The sequence below is a fragment of the Oenanthe melanoleuca genome, chromosome 1, assembly GCF_029582105.1.
Source record: "Oenanthe melanoleuca isolate GR-GAL-2019-014 chromosome 1, OMel1.0, whole genome shotgun sequence".
In the NCBI taxonomy this organism is placed as follows: Eukaryota; Metazoa; Chordata; class Aves; order Passeriformes; family Muscicapidae; genus Oenanthe; species Oenanthe melanoleuca.
In genome coordinates, this window is record NC_079333.1 from 46,644,895 (window position 1) to 46,660,894 (window position 16,000).

General features: G+C 44.2%; 1 protein-coding gene and 1 long non-coding RNA gene across 2 annotated transcripts in view; one reads left to right on the forward strand and one right to left on the reverse strand.

Annotated features, from left to right (window-relative positions):
- Positions 1-884, reverse strand: part of KATNAL1 (katanin catalytic subunit A1 like 1) — a 37,003-nt gene extending 36,119 nt beyond the window's left edge. Inside the window, exon 1 of the mRNA XM_056500605.1 lies at positions 342-884. The gene's annotated coding sequence lies outside the window, so the exon portion shown is untranslated. The remainder of the gene's footprint in view (positions 1-341) is intronic.
- The window catches only part of LOC130257775 (uncharacterized), a 57,137-nt gene continuing 41,402 nt past the window's right edge, over positions 266-16,000 (forward strand). Inside the window, exon 1 of the long non-coding RNA XR_008841381.1 lies at positions 266-356. This is a non-coding gene — a long non-coding RNA (uncharacterized LOC130257775). The remainder of the gene's footprint in view (positions 357-16,000) is intronic.

Consider the following 16,000-nt stretch of genomic DNA (forward strand, 5'->3'; position numbering starts at 1 on the left):
GCCGCCTCGGTGCCCTCGTTCAGAGCGAGCCTCCCAACCCCGCAGGGGTCCCCTCCGCAGCACCCATGTCCCACACCCCCCACCTTCCGCCGAGAGCGCTGGGGGCTGTAGTTCCCTCCCGCCGCCTCTCCCGGCAGCCCCCAGCGCCCGGCGGGGGGGCGCAGACTACACTTCCCGGCAGGCTCCGCGGGAGATGGGGGCGCCCCCGCCCTCCTCCAGCCTCTACCGCTGGTTTCCCCCCCATCCCCGCCGCCTCCCTCAGCGCGGCGGGGTCCGAGCCGCCGCCCGCCGCGGGCAGCGGCGCCGTGAGGGGCTGCCCCGTTCCCGGGCGCTGCCGTTACCTGGGAGAGCCGGGGGTGCGTGTCCGCGGGCGGGAGCGGCGCGGGGAGGGGGCGCAGCGCTGCGGCTCTGTCAGAGCGGGGCCGGGGGGGGAGAGGCGCGGGGGGGCGGGCGGGGAAGGGGGTGCGCGCGCGCGGCGACGGGCGGTTGCCATGGCGGCGGCGGCGGGCGCGGGGAGGGGACGGCACCGCCGCTCCGGCCTCCGGGGCGCCTCCGCCTCGTCCAGGCGGCGGGGGAAAAGGGATTTTCCTAAAGGAAAATCGGCAGGGCTCCGCGCTGAGCATCCCGCGGAGCGGGCGGAGCTCCCGGGAGCCGGGGCGGCGCGGGGCCCGGCCGGGCAGGAGGGAGGGAGAGCGGAGCCAGGCGGGCGGGATGGCTGCTGAGGGCCGGCCGTGCTGTGCGCTCTGCGGCGCCAGCGCTCGGCTCGGGGAGGCTGAAAACACTGAGTCACAGGATGCGTCAGGCTGGAAGGGACCACAGGGGGTCATCTGCACCAAACTCCCTCCTCAAGCAGGCCCATCCCAGATCACATGGCACAGGATTGCGTCCAGACCCTTCTCTAATAGTTGCACGGTCATTGCATAGTAAAGAAATCCTTCCTCGCGTTCAGCTGGAACTTCCTGTGCATCGCTTCAGTTCTGCCCTTGCGTCGTGTCCTTGTAGCTGGAACCACCGAGAAGAGCGCTGAATGCATATGAGAGCTTATTCACACTCTGAATGCAAACCTCATGTGCTTCCACCTCGTCTGTGGGAGTGTCTAGGAAATGCAGAGCCTGCGTTTGTCCTGCGTGGGCACAGAGAAGGGCACTGGACCATCTTTGCTATAGCGGTTTAATATGCTTTTATGGTATTGTAAAGGAACAAATTTAGGGATTTGCCCTGTTTCTGGACCAAAGTGGTATTTGGCGATAGAGGCAGCCTCACAGGGTGGCACCACCCGAGGGTGAATGTTACCTAGCGTTTCTGAAGCGCGCAGCTCACAGTTAATACGAGCAGCCTGGCGTCCTGCAAGGGGAGCCATGCAGTTATAAACCTTTCTAAGGATGTAATTTCACAGTTAATGCAAGACAGCCTGTGTCTGTATTGCCACCAAAAGGGGCAGTCCTGCATTCCTCTCTGATCGTGGCTATGCCTTCCTGTTTGTTATTTACACCGCAGTAACACTAACGATGCCATCTGGCAAGGCAAGCCTCGGATCTGGTCTGGTGCAGAGCCAGTTCTGCTCCTCCAAAAAATTAACCGAGTTCAGCTGGACAAAGTTCCCGAAATAGCTGAGTCTGTAGAGCTGCTGCAGGCACAAGGAAGGCAGAGGAGATGTGGAGGCAGGAGCAGCCCATTCAATTCCCAGTGGATCCGACTGTGTTTCTGTGTGCAGCTGCACCACTGCAGTGAGCCCTTACTGCTGAATCTGCCGTGTGACAGCTCTGAGAGTGTCCCAGTGACAATCATCTTGTGATCACACCTGATAGTAGTACATGATTTCTCCGGAAAATTTCTATTGTAGTTACTTTAAGGCAGCATCATGAGGTTGTATCTCACAATAAGGTTCTCAGAAATTCTAACTGACACGGGTGAAAGAGCAGGCATTGAAACTAAAAGCTCAGTATGCCTCTTAAACAATACAGCATGTGTGTATGTGTCAGTCATATATCTACAGATCTTGCTTCCCTCAAAATCATGTGGAGATTCTTATGTCTTTGTGAGAATTTTGGAACCGGAGCCAAAATCGTGATGAATTCATAACAGCTGCAACTCTGGCTTCCCCTTTTTCAGATTTTTTCGAACTTGCCTGCCCATGACATCAATTCCTGCTGTTTTTTACATAGGCAAAAGCATAGATGTTGTGCAGACCTTACAGAGTTCAGCGTTTCTGGGGGAGAGCAGATGATAAGCAGCCTTGTCCCAGCACTTCCATAATATCCCTTCCCACGAGACTATGTACCTCTTACCACATTAGGCAACACATTAAGTGCTTTATCTGAGGACTGTATCCCTCAGCTAGGAAATTGTGACCCAGAGAATGTTGGGGTTTTTTGGGCATAATCTCTGCTTGTCTGGTTGGTTTTTTTTTCCCCCATCCCTAATTTCTAGTACAATTGAGCGGGGCTGTTTCCTAGTGGCAGAGGGTCCCCATGCTACAGCTGACCTCCCTTTTGAAAAGCAGTCGTTCAACACCAGAACAATACCAGTGTCAACCTACTTTGCCCACTCAGAGGGAAAGTCTGGTAAGCATGGGTCTCCACAGTTTGCCAAGCTACGTTGTGACTGTATCAGCAGGAAGATCTGTTCAGGTTCCTGGCCATGCACACTGTGGTATATGGGGTAATTCATGTTGGAAGGGACCTCTAGTCCAGCCAGACAATCAGAAGTTCATAAACCTGTTAGTAAGCCATAAGAATGATAACTGTAAGTGTGAAATTTCTTAGTCTTTCCTACTGCTGGGTCAAATTTGAGAAAATCTGGCTGGACTGCTGCAAAAAAAATACTGATTCCCTGACCTCCTTACTGAAGGTTCTTGCCTCCACAGCAGTCCCTGGGTTGGAAAACAGTAAGATTTCTAAGCCATTTTAATGCAAAATATGATGCTAAAGTCATCTTATGAGCAGTTTAGGCTGATTTGCTAGACCTTGCGTTGAGGCAGCTGGAACTTGTACCTGTGTCTCATTCCACCGATTCTGCTGTGAAACAGTAATTTCAGGCAAAGAGAAGGTAGGAAATTGCTGTGAGGGGAGGTGACACCTTAAGCCACTGAAGCTTCTTCTACTCTGAGCATATTTTTATGTCTTACAGTTTCTTTATTTTTTGATGGAGGCTATAAACCTAGCAGTTCTGGATAAGACATGATGTTGGTGGGTGTCAGCGAGTGTGGTTAGGCAGGATCCAGCTGTGTTGGTGGAGGAGAGCATTACTCACAGCCAGACCCCAGAGACTTATCATGGCCCTTTCCAGCAATCTGCAAATCTGCCAGCAGAGCTGATTGTGTGCCTGTTCACTCTGATTTATTCTAGTAAGTTCAATCAGAAGCTGATATAAATTAATGTAACTCTTTTGCCATGAACATTAGATTTGGTTCAGAAGTGTCTCTTCAGCTAGAGTAATTGCAGACACTGTCAGAGAAGTTTAAAGCTGTGCACTCCTAGGGTCTCTGACAAATTAACAGAACTGGATTCTGAATTGATTTGGTTATCATTACATAAATTCCACTGACTAGAGGGCTGGCACAGCCTTTTAGCACAATGTAGCAGAAAGCTTCATTTGTAACCTCCTCCCACCCACAAAGTTCTGCGAGGAGAAGGTTGAACTCATGTGAGAAGTCTATGAATTATGAACTGCCCTCTGCTTCTGTCTTCCCTTCCCCTTGCAATTACATTTAACTAGACTACAGGAATTATTGTACCTTCATAATAAGCTTTATAACTCTTTTCCAGAGGTCTTACAGGCTGTATGGAGAAATGCTGTAATAATGAAAAGGGAAAAACAATAGGGAAGCAGTAGGGAGAAGAAGGTGCATGTTACATATTCAAGCACATTAACCTTCCAAGGGAAGTTATGCACAAGTCAGTAAAGACATCAGTAGACTGTTAATTTTCATACACACGTAGTAATTGTTCTTCTGTGTAGATATTTTTATGGAATTATATTTATCAGTATGACACATCTACCAATTTTTCTCCTAGGAAAGAATCTCAGAGTCCGAACCCTGAGAAAGATTTAGTCAACATCCTTCCCACAAGGCACATCTCGAAGTGCTGTGAATTGTTAATAGAGAACAGTGTAAGGGAAAGCAGTTGGTTTTCAAACAGGATTTCAATTAAGGCAGAAGGTGAGAGGTGGAATAGACAAGGATATTTTTATTTATCTGGTCAATGTAGACATCTGTCTTTTAGACTTTTGCCTCTGATTCAAGACTTTGGGGATACAATTCCTGCTTAAACCAAGGTGGATTGTGCCCTGAATGTACTTAATTTTTTTCCAGTGCTTATAGCAGACTCATCTGATGCTTATAGAAGGCTCATCTGATCAACATAAATATGAGTATTTGCACTGTAGATTTCTAAAGGTAGATGACAGGAGTCCCACCCAATGTGTAGCATTGTTAGAGCACTAGAAAGGGAAAACTGTCATGGCACTTTTGAGTAGGTTGATTAAAAGATGAAGAATAAGCCAGTGTCACATTAATGGAAAGCACAGGTGGAAGAGAAGACAGATCTTTGAGATGAGTTGAAACAAACCCACAGTACACTGGAAAAAAATCCCACCTGTTCTGCTTTGAGTCTGTGGATAGAATTTAGAAAAATAAACAGTAACTAGGATATTGTGTTTCTTTTATGTGTGTACTTAACATGCAGAAGCATTTTGCGTATATTGGAGTATTACTTTTTGGAGAAGGAACGAGAAAGGAGCTTACAGCAATCAAAACAAAGAGAGAGGAAACTTGGACAGAAGTAGAGTCATGCCCAAGGTGCTGGATGTCAGCAGCTGTTAAGTGAAAACCTGGACCAGGAAAGAAAGTTTATTCACACCATCTTGACTTTGTGGCATACCACTAGACAGTATCAAGTGGGAAAGTTCCCTTAATCTGTCTGCTGGGGTTGACACTGAGAGAAAATTTCTCGTGATGTGCTTTTGTTTGGTAGTACTACTCTTTCATGGTAAAGTGTGAACTTTAAGCTGTTTTTTAAAGATGTGACATTCTGGAGTTGCACTCTCTGTCCCACTGCAATAAATTTGAGCCTCACTGCTCAGTTTCTACCACATTTGCAGAAAGACAGAGGTCTAACCAAGTTCCTTTTAGATTTGTAGTAAGTAGCACAGTAGAAAAGATACCCTTAGCTGGTGCTTCTGCTGAGCACAGGGCAGGCAGAACTTGGCTGTTTTAGATTTCATCGGGCAGGCAGCTGCCCGGTGTGCTCATGTTAAATGACTGGCTGCTCCCCACTTAACGAAACCTGCAGCACCTGCTTCTGCGTGCAAGTTGCAATACCGTGTATGATCCATTGGCAAGTTTCTTGAAGGGAGGAGGGCTAAGTGGGAATGGATACAACACCATACCATAGTAGGCTTTGATAGTTTGAAGCAGTTACATCAGTTGAGCCCATTAACTCAGGCACAGCCATTTTAAGTCATGCTGACAATACATATTATTGTCATTCCCCTGTAGATGTTTTTCTGACTTAGCAGTGGTGATTTCAAATCAGGGAGCTGCTGGGCAGCTTTTTGCACACACTGTATAGATGCTCAAACCACTAGAATAAACAAAGCACAGTCTAATACATATTAATGGCTTGCCCAGCATGTTTGATTTCTTAGGCGTGTTAGTTGCAGCTCCGCAGTGTGAGACACTAGAAAATGAATTGGTTTTAACAATCCACTCCTGTAAACATATTCATCCAGGAGAGAAGACATTTAAAGAGCATTCTTTTCACAACTGTCTCAAATAGTCCTTTGAATAGTGCTGTGATCAATGGCAATGAGGGTGTTTACACTGGAGAAAGACACAGTGAAAATTGGTGTTCTGTTGTGTGCCTTAGTATCAAGATTTTGCATCTGCATTGAAAGAACAACTTCACAACTTCTGTCGTTTATTGATAACTTCTGAAACCCCCATCACTACATAAAAAGTTCTGAGTTGATAAGAGCAATGTAGACAAGATGTAATTACAGAACAAATTCCTAACTGAATTTTTTTTTTTAAATGTTTGAGGAGAACAATAAAGTTAAATACACACTGGTGATCATTGTGAAGAATCTCTTTTCCCTTTCTGGTCCCCTAAAATGATTACTACTGGGAATTTACAGTGGTTTCCATGTGAACAACTTAATCTGGTTCATATTTTGAGAATAAAATTGGGAATCTTTTTTTAACTTCAGAATTTGAAGCCATCACTGAACATTGTGCATTCTGTTAATGTTGTTCATTTATCTAATAAATGAGAAACATGGTTGTAGAGGATTGGTGGCACAAAGAACAGTATCTCATAAAAGAACAGACATTGGCATCACAGCTTCAGTGAAACATGTTTTAAACTATTACAACATCCCATTCACATTCTCGGGGGGAATATTCACTGCCTACGTTTAAATATATAACTTAGATGCCTAAATTAGGAGGCTGGTCTCCCTAGATGCCTTGCATAGTTGAAGGAGTGAGAGAGGCTCCTCCAGAGAGCAGTTCAGACTGTTAGTTAGGTTTCTGCTCTGAATTATCATCTAGAGGAGCCTCTTCAACTCTGAATGCCTTTCTGTGCTATTCTTTGCATCTTTTCCTTGGCAACTAAACTGATTTACCTGGTCTCCACCCCTCAGCTCTTGTTCTTGCCTTCTGCTTTACATACCACTCTGTCTCTTGGGCTAGTACAGGGGTTAATGTGGTGGTACTGCCAGCCAGGTTGCTGAAATCATCTGAGTTGAAAAGAGCCCTGCAAAAGAAGGTGTAGCTTTTAACCTAGGTCATGTCTCTGATTTTCTTAATTGCATAACCTTGTAAACTGGTGTGAGGAAGGGATGAACTTTAGCAAGGAACAGAAATGTTGACCTATTTTTCATATGTGCAATCAAGAAAAAGATATGTTTAACTTTAAGATGTAAGTAAAGGAGACTGAGTCTTGTATCTAAACATTGTTCTGTTCAAGCATATTATTTTTATACCATTACAGTTTCAACAATGTCATGGAAATTTATTATGGCTTGCATCACTGTAAGAAAGATATAATGTAGCCGTGTACCTCTGTTATCAGTGTAAAAAGTGGCCATAATTTAAACATAATTATTTACAGTATTTACAAATGTGCCATGAAAAGATGTGCCAAACTTAATAAATGAGCCTACAAGTGTGGCATTGCCACTAGCATAGAGCAGCTGCAGTCAGGTTGGTTTAAGAAGTTTCCCACCCATCAGCCAAGGGCTTGTTTCATCAGACATGCTGGATGCAATGTACCTACCTTTAATGGATTACAGTGCAGGCATCAGCTTGTAAGCTAGTTGTCTTAAATTCTTTTCAAAATCAATGGAAAACCCAGCCTTTTAGATGATGCTTTATATGACCTGTAAGAGATGCTCAGATATTAAATACCTATATTTGGGCAGCTGAATCCTACCTCCAGGCTGAGCAGCTGCTCCTTGTACATGGAGCACTGCTGACTACAACAAGTGAGGTTCAGCTGCCCTGTGTGCTGACCTCTAAAACCACCCAGACTCAGCTGCTAGTACATCACTAAAGCTTCATTTTTTGATTATTAAAACTCATCCCAGTTCAGACAGACTTGATGCTACTGGTGTTCACCACCAGGACACTTTTGCAGTCTCTGGCAGTTAAGGTGTTTCGTGTTGTTACAGAATTAACCATCCTGTTATAAAACAGTATTCTTTTAAAACAAGCATGTATTAGGAATGCAAGCCACAAACCCAATGAGGTGAGAGAATTGTTAGTAGTTTTTAATAGTTTTGCATGGCATCTTTTTCTTCTTTTTAAAGTTCAGTAGTCATCATGTAGACATCTTAATAACCTATGAAGAGATTGTTTAATTACACTTATCTGTGACCTTCTATAGCTTGACCTACCTAATTGCTTCTTTTAGCTGAAGTATTCAGCTCTTTCTGGTCCTTCTCCATGCCAGTAAGAATAAGAACATTCCTAAAGATTTAAATAAGGAAGAAGCTAAAATCCACAAGGAAGCACAGCTGAAGGTAAATTTCTATATGCTAAGCTGGAGTTAAATCTATATATGCTGTTGCCTTTCTGTATGCATTTCCTCATTTAAATATATCTTCATTTCACCTTAAAAGAAAAAAAATATGAGGGGAAATGTTGCATTTAATTTTCATATTTGATGCATTTTGAAATGTAATGAAGTTACAAAATGAGCCTGTTGTGGCTTAGCCCCAGTAGACAGCTCAGCCCCACACAGCTGCTCACTCACTCACTCTCCAGCCAGTGGGATGGGAGAATCAGAAGGGTAAAAGTGAGAAAAACCCATGGGCTGAGATAAAGACAGTTTAATACGTAATGCACAAGCCCCACAAGTGATCAAAGAAAATTAAGGAATTCATTTACAACTTCCCAGAGCCAGGCAGGTGTTTATCCATCTCCCAGGAAAGCCAGGCTCCATCATGCCTAATGATTACTTGGGACGAGCAGCATCATCACTCTGAACTCTCCCCTTCTTCCTTCTTCTTCCAGCTCTATATGCTGAGCATGGCACCACACGGTCTGGGATCTCAGCTGGGATCAGCTGTCCCCACTGTGTCCCCTCCCAACTCCACGTGCACCCCCAGCCCACTCGCTGGTGGGGTGGGATGAGAGGCAGAAAAGGCCTTGACCCTGTGTAAGCCCTGCTCAGCAGTAACCAAAACATCCCCATGTTATCACTGTTTCCTGCACAAATCCAAAACACAGCCCTGCACCAGCTACTGTGGAGAAAATTAACTTTATCCTAGCCAAAATCAATATGAGAGCCTTAAGTCTTCACATCCTTTTACAGTGTAGAAATACATGTATGATGAGGGTACTCGTGCATAAGAAGATATGAGACTGACGTTTCTATTATTACAGGTTACAAAACATAAAGATTATTAAAAGAAGTTGTTCCAAGTGTACAGGAGAATAATATTCTGTGGTTTTCTCAGGATGGGGAAGGTGATCCTGTGCTCTTTCTCCTTGTCACCTTTCATCATTTTTATTCTGGGTTTCTGTTTTGCTCAGATACAAAAAAATTCCCCTCCTATTGAGACAGTCCTTGGGACTTTTCTACCTGAAAGCAGTCTCCAGCACCACAGTTCAGTGCAGTGCTGGCTGATACAGCAGTGGTGCAAAGTCTGTATCCACACAAGAGAGGGAGCAGTTTTCCATCCCAAGGCTCAGTAGCACGTGCTGATGCACATCCAGACTGCTCTGTCCATACCACACAGCCCTGTACCCAGGATTCATATGTATGTACCCTGTGGTGTCCATCTCTGCCCAGTGTGGAACCTGCAGGAATAGTGCTGGAAGACAACATGGGTCTGGGAGAGCCAAATATAATGTTCTTGGCCTTACTGCCATTTGGAGGGAATCTCAAGAGTGAATGCATGGGATGTACCTGCAAAGGTCCCCAAGGAGAAAGCTGCAATTCAGCAGAGGGGACAGTTGGGTGCTCAGGCTTCCTCCCATGACCTCAGTGGGACATAGTGGTGACTTTGCTAAGTACCCAGTTTTAGTCCTGTGGTGGGATGAGTCCAGTATAAACACACACATTCATATAGATTAGCTGAGCATCTGTGTTACTGTATGCAGAAATACAAGTGGTTAATACCATATATCAGAGACACCTTATTCTTTCATACATACTGAAATAAAACCACTTGCATTCCTAGTTAGTAGCTCTACCTGCAACTCAGCAGATCTTTGGCTGTGTCTTTGATCTAAACATAACATCTTCCTTCCTGAGATAGCCTACACTTCAGTGATATTCTTAGTAGAAATGCAGTGGAAAAGTGAAATACATTTTATTAATTATTGTCTAGGAGCTTTCTATCCACTGCATAAGAAGCCCTTACTACATTTTTCATCAGGCCATATGGCATCTAAATATAATGTGCTAAATTACTAATTCAGGACAATAAATAACATTATGATTATGTGTTATGGGTGCCACCTCATACGTGCACAACAAGTAATTATAGTTGGAATGAGTAATGGAGATTTGACTGTTATATTTAGGAATATATCAGAAAGGACACAATTTGTCATTAAGGATGGTAATTGTCTCATCTCACTTTGCAGATTCAATAAGTAGGTGTCCATACTAAGCCAGTCATCTGTGACTGCATCTGTGATCAGTGGAGAGGAGCAGGGACTTCAAAAGATAAATGGTCCCTCCTCTCTTAGATAAATATTTTCAGAGGACTGCATCTCAACATCTCACACAGACAGAAAATCTTCAACAATATCTCTCTGGGGAAAAAAAGAACATTCAGGAAGACCTGGTCACACATTGTAACCTTTCTCAGATGAATCTCCAAGTTCCCTCTGCTTCAGTGAACAATCATCCATAGTGAAACTTTTGATGGTGTTTATTTAAGCCTTTTTTTTATGTCCCAGTGATGGAAGTTTCACCATTTCTCTAGGAAGTCTATACCAATGCCTAATTTTTCTTAATCCTGGACTGTTGTCTAGTGGTTTAATGTAAATATCCTTTACTGCAATTTATCCCTATTGCTTCTTGTTCTAATAGACATAAACAAGTTGATTTCATCCTTTTTCACAAGTACTTTTCACCTGTTTAAAGATTCCCCTGCCCCCAGTTTTCTTTCTTCTTGACCTCATTTGTGTCTTGACACTGAACTAAAGTACTAGTAAAGTGATATTAGTAGGATTTATGTAGAGTTAAACCCTCCCTCCCCTACCCCTTCAGGGCCCCCAGTGACCCCAGTGTTGCACAGACTCCATGATAGCACTGCTGCTGTTGGTCTCTCAGCCCTGACTAATTTCAAGTGAGCACTCCCAGCTTCTTTCTGGTAAATGAGGGAGAGCAGAGGGTTAACTGTTTGGTTGTTTGACACTTTTTATGGACCCTAGCTGGTTCACAGCTTTCCAAGGGCATGATGTCCACACTCAAAAGCCACAGTTTGGGCACTTGTTAGCCAGTATTTACAAGCATAATGTAGTATTTGATCATATCTGCCTTTTTTTTATTTTCATGTGCCATCTTCACTGACCTTCCACGCTTTCTAATTTCTTTACAGTGATACCTTCATCATTTCCACAAACTGTTCAACAGGAATCCAGCCATTTTGTTTGAGTGTACTGAAATATGCTTAAGGATCTTGTGAGTTATGCTTCACACAGAACATTTCACAGAACTACACATTATACCACAAAATCGTTCTTAACATGCTAATTTAAAACATATTTTTCTTTAGATTAGTTCATAAAGAGAGAGGAAGGAAGATATTTAGCTCCAGACAGCAGTTGCAATAGAAATCAGTTATTTCTGTACAGCATCTTTCCTTTGAAATATCACTAAATGATTTCCAGAGAGAGGAAGAATGTAATTTAATGATCCCTTGCACAGCTCAAACACCTTTCATCAGAGCATCTCAAAGCATTTCAGACAAGCCTCAAAGCTTGTCTGTTTTCCCCCAACTATTTCAGTAGCCTAATAAAAGATACTGTCTTCCTACACACATTGTATTGTTTAGCACTCAAAGCATTATCATACTTGTTTTACAGATAACTAAAAGCGGCACAAAGAATCCACGTAGTTTTATTTGAGACAGTGAATCTAAGGTGAACTCTGTGGGGTCTGGTTTTCACTGAGTCTCCAGGATGTGCACAATACATGTTCTCAGATTACAGGCAGACATGTAGAGCAGAGTCCTCATTCCACTTACATCAGTGGCAAAGTTCCCATTGATCTGAATAAGGCTGAAATTGTGTCCTAGCTTTTCTAGCTGTTGCCTGCCAATGTCAGCTTCAGACCTGTGCATCCTTCCCATCTTCTGCGTCACTGTTAGTAAGGGAGGTTCTGTCACACCATGCTTGGCATTTCCTTCCCCCCCCCCAACAAAGTGATCAAGACAAGTCTAAATAAGGAATGAGAGACCCCCAGCAACAGGAGGGGATGAGTGTGTGATGTGTGGTTAACAGTCTCCCCACAGTCACTGCAGATCCCTCATCCGTGCTGACAAAAGGAGCCCTACAAAGAGCCCTTTGGACAGGCTTGCCCTGACCTGGATGTGTGCTGTCCTTGCTCATGAGTGTCCCAGGCTGCAAATATGCTGCTGACACCATCACAAAAACCATGTCAGGTCTCTGTTATCATGTCTGACCTTTTTAATTAAAGGACAGTCTAACCATTTTGAGAAAATCTAGCAATCTCTTTCAGCTTCATTTTCACTTAATTAAGACTGAGAATTTGGGCATGCAGCACCAAATGCATCCAAAGAAACTATTGTCTTAAGGAATTAGAGTCTCAAAACAATGATCATTAAGTTTTTTTTATATACTCTTTGTGGAGTATGCACTTTCGTCAGAAGCCATGTTGTACAAAAGAAATACAAACACTTTAAAATGGAGATTACAAAAAGGAGCAGAAACTGCCATATACTGATGTCTCTGTTGTTGAGGATATATGAATATGGTCCTGATGAGAAAGAGAGCATGTGTTCATTCTCACTCCCTGTACTGTCCATTTGTCCCTTGCTACAGGGGTCTTCTCAAGCTTGATGGAGTGCAGCCTGGGTGGCTGGTCTTGGTATATTCTTGTTTATTTTCAAACAAAATGATCACTAAATCCTCTTGCTATGGTGCTAGACTGAGAACAGAAAGCTCTTGCCCATCTGGCATTTGTTATCTTCAGCTGCCTTTCCTCTTTCCTAGGTATTTCAGGTTATAGAAAATCTAGAGGAAAAAAGAAAGTTTTTCATAGCACCAGTTTCAATTTGAAGGTAAAGAACACCAAACAGATGAGGTCTGAGAGTAACTTCTAGGCTCACAGAAACATATTCATGTCTTTTTGGCAAAATTAAATGCTGGTGTTTCTATACACATCTTCTATTACATGCCACTTGCAAATCTTTATATCTGATCATTCTCTCATTGTGTTGGAAAACAATATGTGGGAGTTTCTTTCCATACTAGATCTTAGTGGGTAACTTGCTAGTAAACTAATTTTACATGACTCAGATTTAAATAATAAAAAGGCTTAACTCCAGTCTGAGAAGAGTTTATTGTCCACAACTGTAGCCTGGAGACAAACTCCAGCACCTTTGGGACTCGGCTGAGGCAGCAATTAGGCAGCATTTTATTGTGATGCAGTGAGTGCGCAAAAGATGAAGCTGGACTACTCTCAAGAGCTTAGAAACAAAATTGGCTTCCTGGAGAGAGAACATAAGAAATCTGGCAACCTAAAAATATTTAAAGAGCTTAGGGCTCCCAGGGGAGAATTTCAAGCTATTGAAGTGGAAAAGACTGAGCATTTGCTAAGGTTGGAAAAAAAAAAAAAAAAAAAAAAAAAAAAAAGAGGGGGGGGTTACATGAAAAACGACAAAGTGGGTTTTTTTTACTGTAGCATTTTTCAAAGGGGAAAATATAATAAACCTGAAATCAATCAGTAACAGACTTCAATGCAGTGTTCCAAATCAAACAGCCCTGGCTTGAAAACAGGAGTCAAAAGAGATTTTTTTTTTTCATTTCAGAATTATAAGGGATTGAGGCCAAGAAACCATTAAATGAGGTGAAAGGTCTAGGGTAGAGGGCATCTTGAGCAAGTCTAATGAAGTCATGGTTGCTTCAGCAGCCACGTTCCCGAAGGGTTTAGCTGTGTCTGTCACTGTGTCTGTTCCTCTGAATCTGGCTGCCTGGCCTCTGTGGTTACGTGCCAGAACGTGCTCTACCAGGCACCCTCCAAAGCCCCTTTCTGCAGCCCCAGAACGTGCAGCATCCCCGTGTCCAAACACAGCTGGAAAATGGGATTGATCTCGCCCGTCGTTTGGTGTGTGTCGTGCAGGCATGCACCTGGGAGCTGGCTGTGCCTGACTCCATGTACTATCAGCGGGGAGCAGCAGGAGCTCACGAGGCACAGTTGAGCTCAGTGGAGTGTGAATTTCTATCTTATGCCAAAAGTGTCTGTTTCTCTCTGACTTAAACTGGCATCCTAAGGTGACTGACTCCCGAATGGACACCCACTGCTTAAACACCTACATTTGTTCAATGAGCTCTACCCACATAACTGGCATCATCCCCATGCAGACTGTGTATTAGAGGTTCATCTGCTGTTTTCAGGCCCTGCCTTCATGCAACAGGTATCTAAGACTAAGATGAATTAACTGGAACAGTTTCATTTATGTTCCAACAGGAACTAGAGGGTGCAGAGTGTTTACCCTGTTGTAGGGTCTTCTCTTACTTGCCACTGTTCCTCCACATTATGCTGACATCTCTGTCTTATATCACCCCTCCAGCCAGGTTTGGGGGCTGAGAAATGGCTATCAGCAAGGAAGGAGGGATGGGGGTCACCACAGAATGGAAATGAAGAAGGCTGGTGGAGGGAAGGAAGTAATGCAGTGTGAGGAAGGGCCAGGATGCTTTACACGCAGAGTAACAGCAGCCCAGTCTGTCTCCTGGGCATCCGCAGGGCAGTGCAGTTCACAGTCCTGAGCTCTGCATGTGTAAGGCTGCTGAGGAGCACATCACTCAAGTTCTCCACCTGGGTCCTGGGCTGCACCACAGGTAGAGGGATGCATGCTGTGTGTTATGTCTCTAACATGAAAGAAACCCTACCACACACATCCTACCTGCATCTGGTATTACCACCCTGCCTCAGCCATACAGCTCAGCTCATGATTTCATATGTCAGAGGCAAATCCATCAAACGACAAAAGAAACCCCAAGACATGTCTGAAGGATTTCTGCCCCAAGGGCAGAGCCAAGCAACTGATCAAAAAGGAAAATCTTGCTCTGCTCTTCTGTAGCTGAGTAAACTTCACCTGCACAAACTTTTGACGTCTCTGTGACTGACAAAGCTATGCGTAGGCATAACGAGTCAATGAGTTTTAAATAGTCTCCTGAGGATTACTCATTCTGTGCTGAAGCTACTCAATTTCTTCTCGTAGTCCCAAGGCATCTCTATCATGTATTTAATGTCATAGGCTTCCCATGCTGTTGTTGTGTTGTTAGTTTTGAAATTTTATTATCTCTGGCTGCAATTTGCAAGGCAGAAAATGTTTGCTGCTGTTATCATTACTCATCAGTCTAAGGGCCTGGTGAAAGTGTGATACCCAGTATCAGAGGTCGTTGTTGAGCCCTACTCACAGGCTATATATATTGTAAAGCCATCTTGCTCACCCTGTGCTTGATTATTGGTAAATTGCCCAGAATTCATCTCTTTTGTTTGTCAGAAATTAGGGTTAGATAAACAGCAGGGAAAAGGACAGCATTATCTTCTCTGAAGATCAGTGTAGCAGCCAATTTCTGGACACACCGTTCATAAACCAGGAAGCAAAGTGCTGGCTGGTGTGCAAATGTAACAGCAAACACAGCTTTCCCTGGAGAGGCTGAGCTGTAATTTGCAGAGACAATATGGGGCAGTTCTGGAAGAGCAGAGGACATGTGGACCTCAGTGTGCTGCAGACAGCTGTGGCTCTGCTATGGTATGGTGCAAGGCCAGATGTATATTTAAGGCATTTCCTGCCTCACCATTGTCTGCTCGGAGCGTGATACACACTTTCTATATTTCCAGGGAACCTGGGATAAATGCAGTCACATCTGCAGGAGAGGGGCAATTGGACCCTATACCCAGGACTCCTTGTTCAGGATCTGTGTGGATGGGCTCCATGGTCACTGCCATATCAGTGATAAGGATCAGGGCACACTGTATGGCTCCCCAGGATGCTGAAGAGGAGCCAGTGCTGAGGATCTGTGCAAATACACCTGTGCCAGGCCTGACCTGCTTTGTGCTGGAAATCCTGTCCCTTTGCTGAAGTGGTGCAGAGGACAAGGAGCATGATGGAGGTCAGGTTCAGCTAAACATGGGAAGGCACAGCCTGGGCTATGAAGGGAGGTGAGGACACCTTAAATGAGTTTGTTGCTGACAGGACAAACTGCAGCCCCAGAGTCAGGGCTCTGTGGTAGGAATCCAGAGCCATGTGCCCTTCTGCAGTACACCCTTTGTTGCTGGATGAGCAT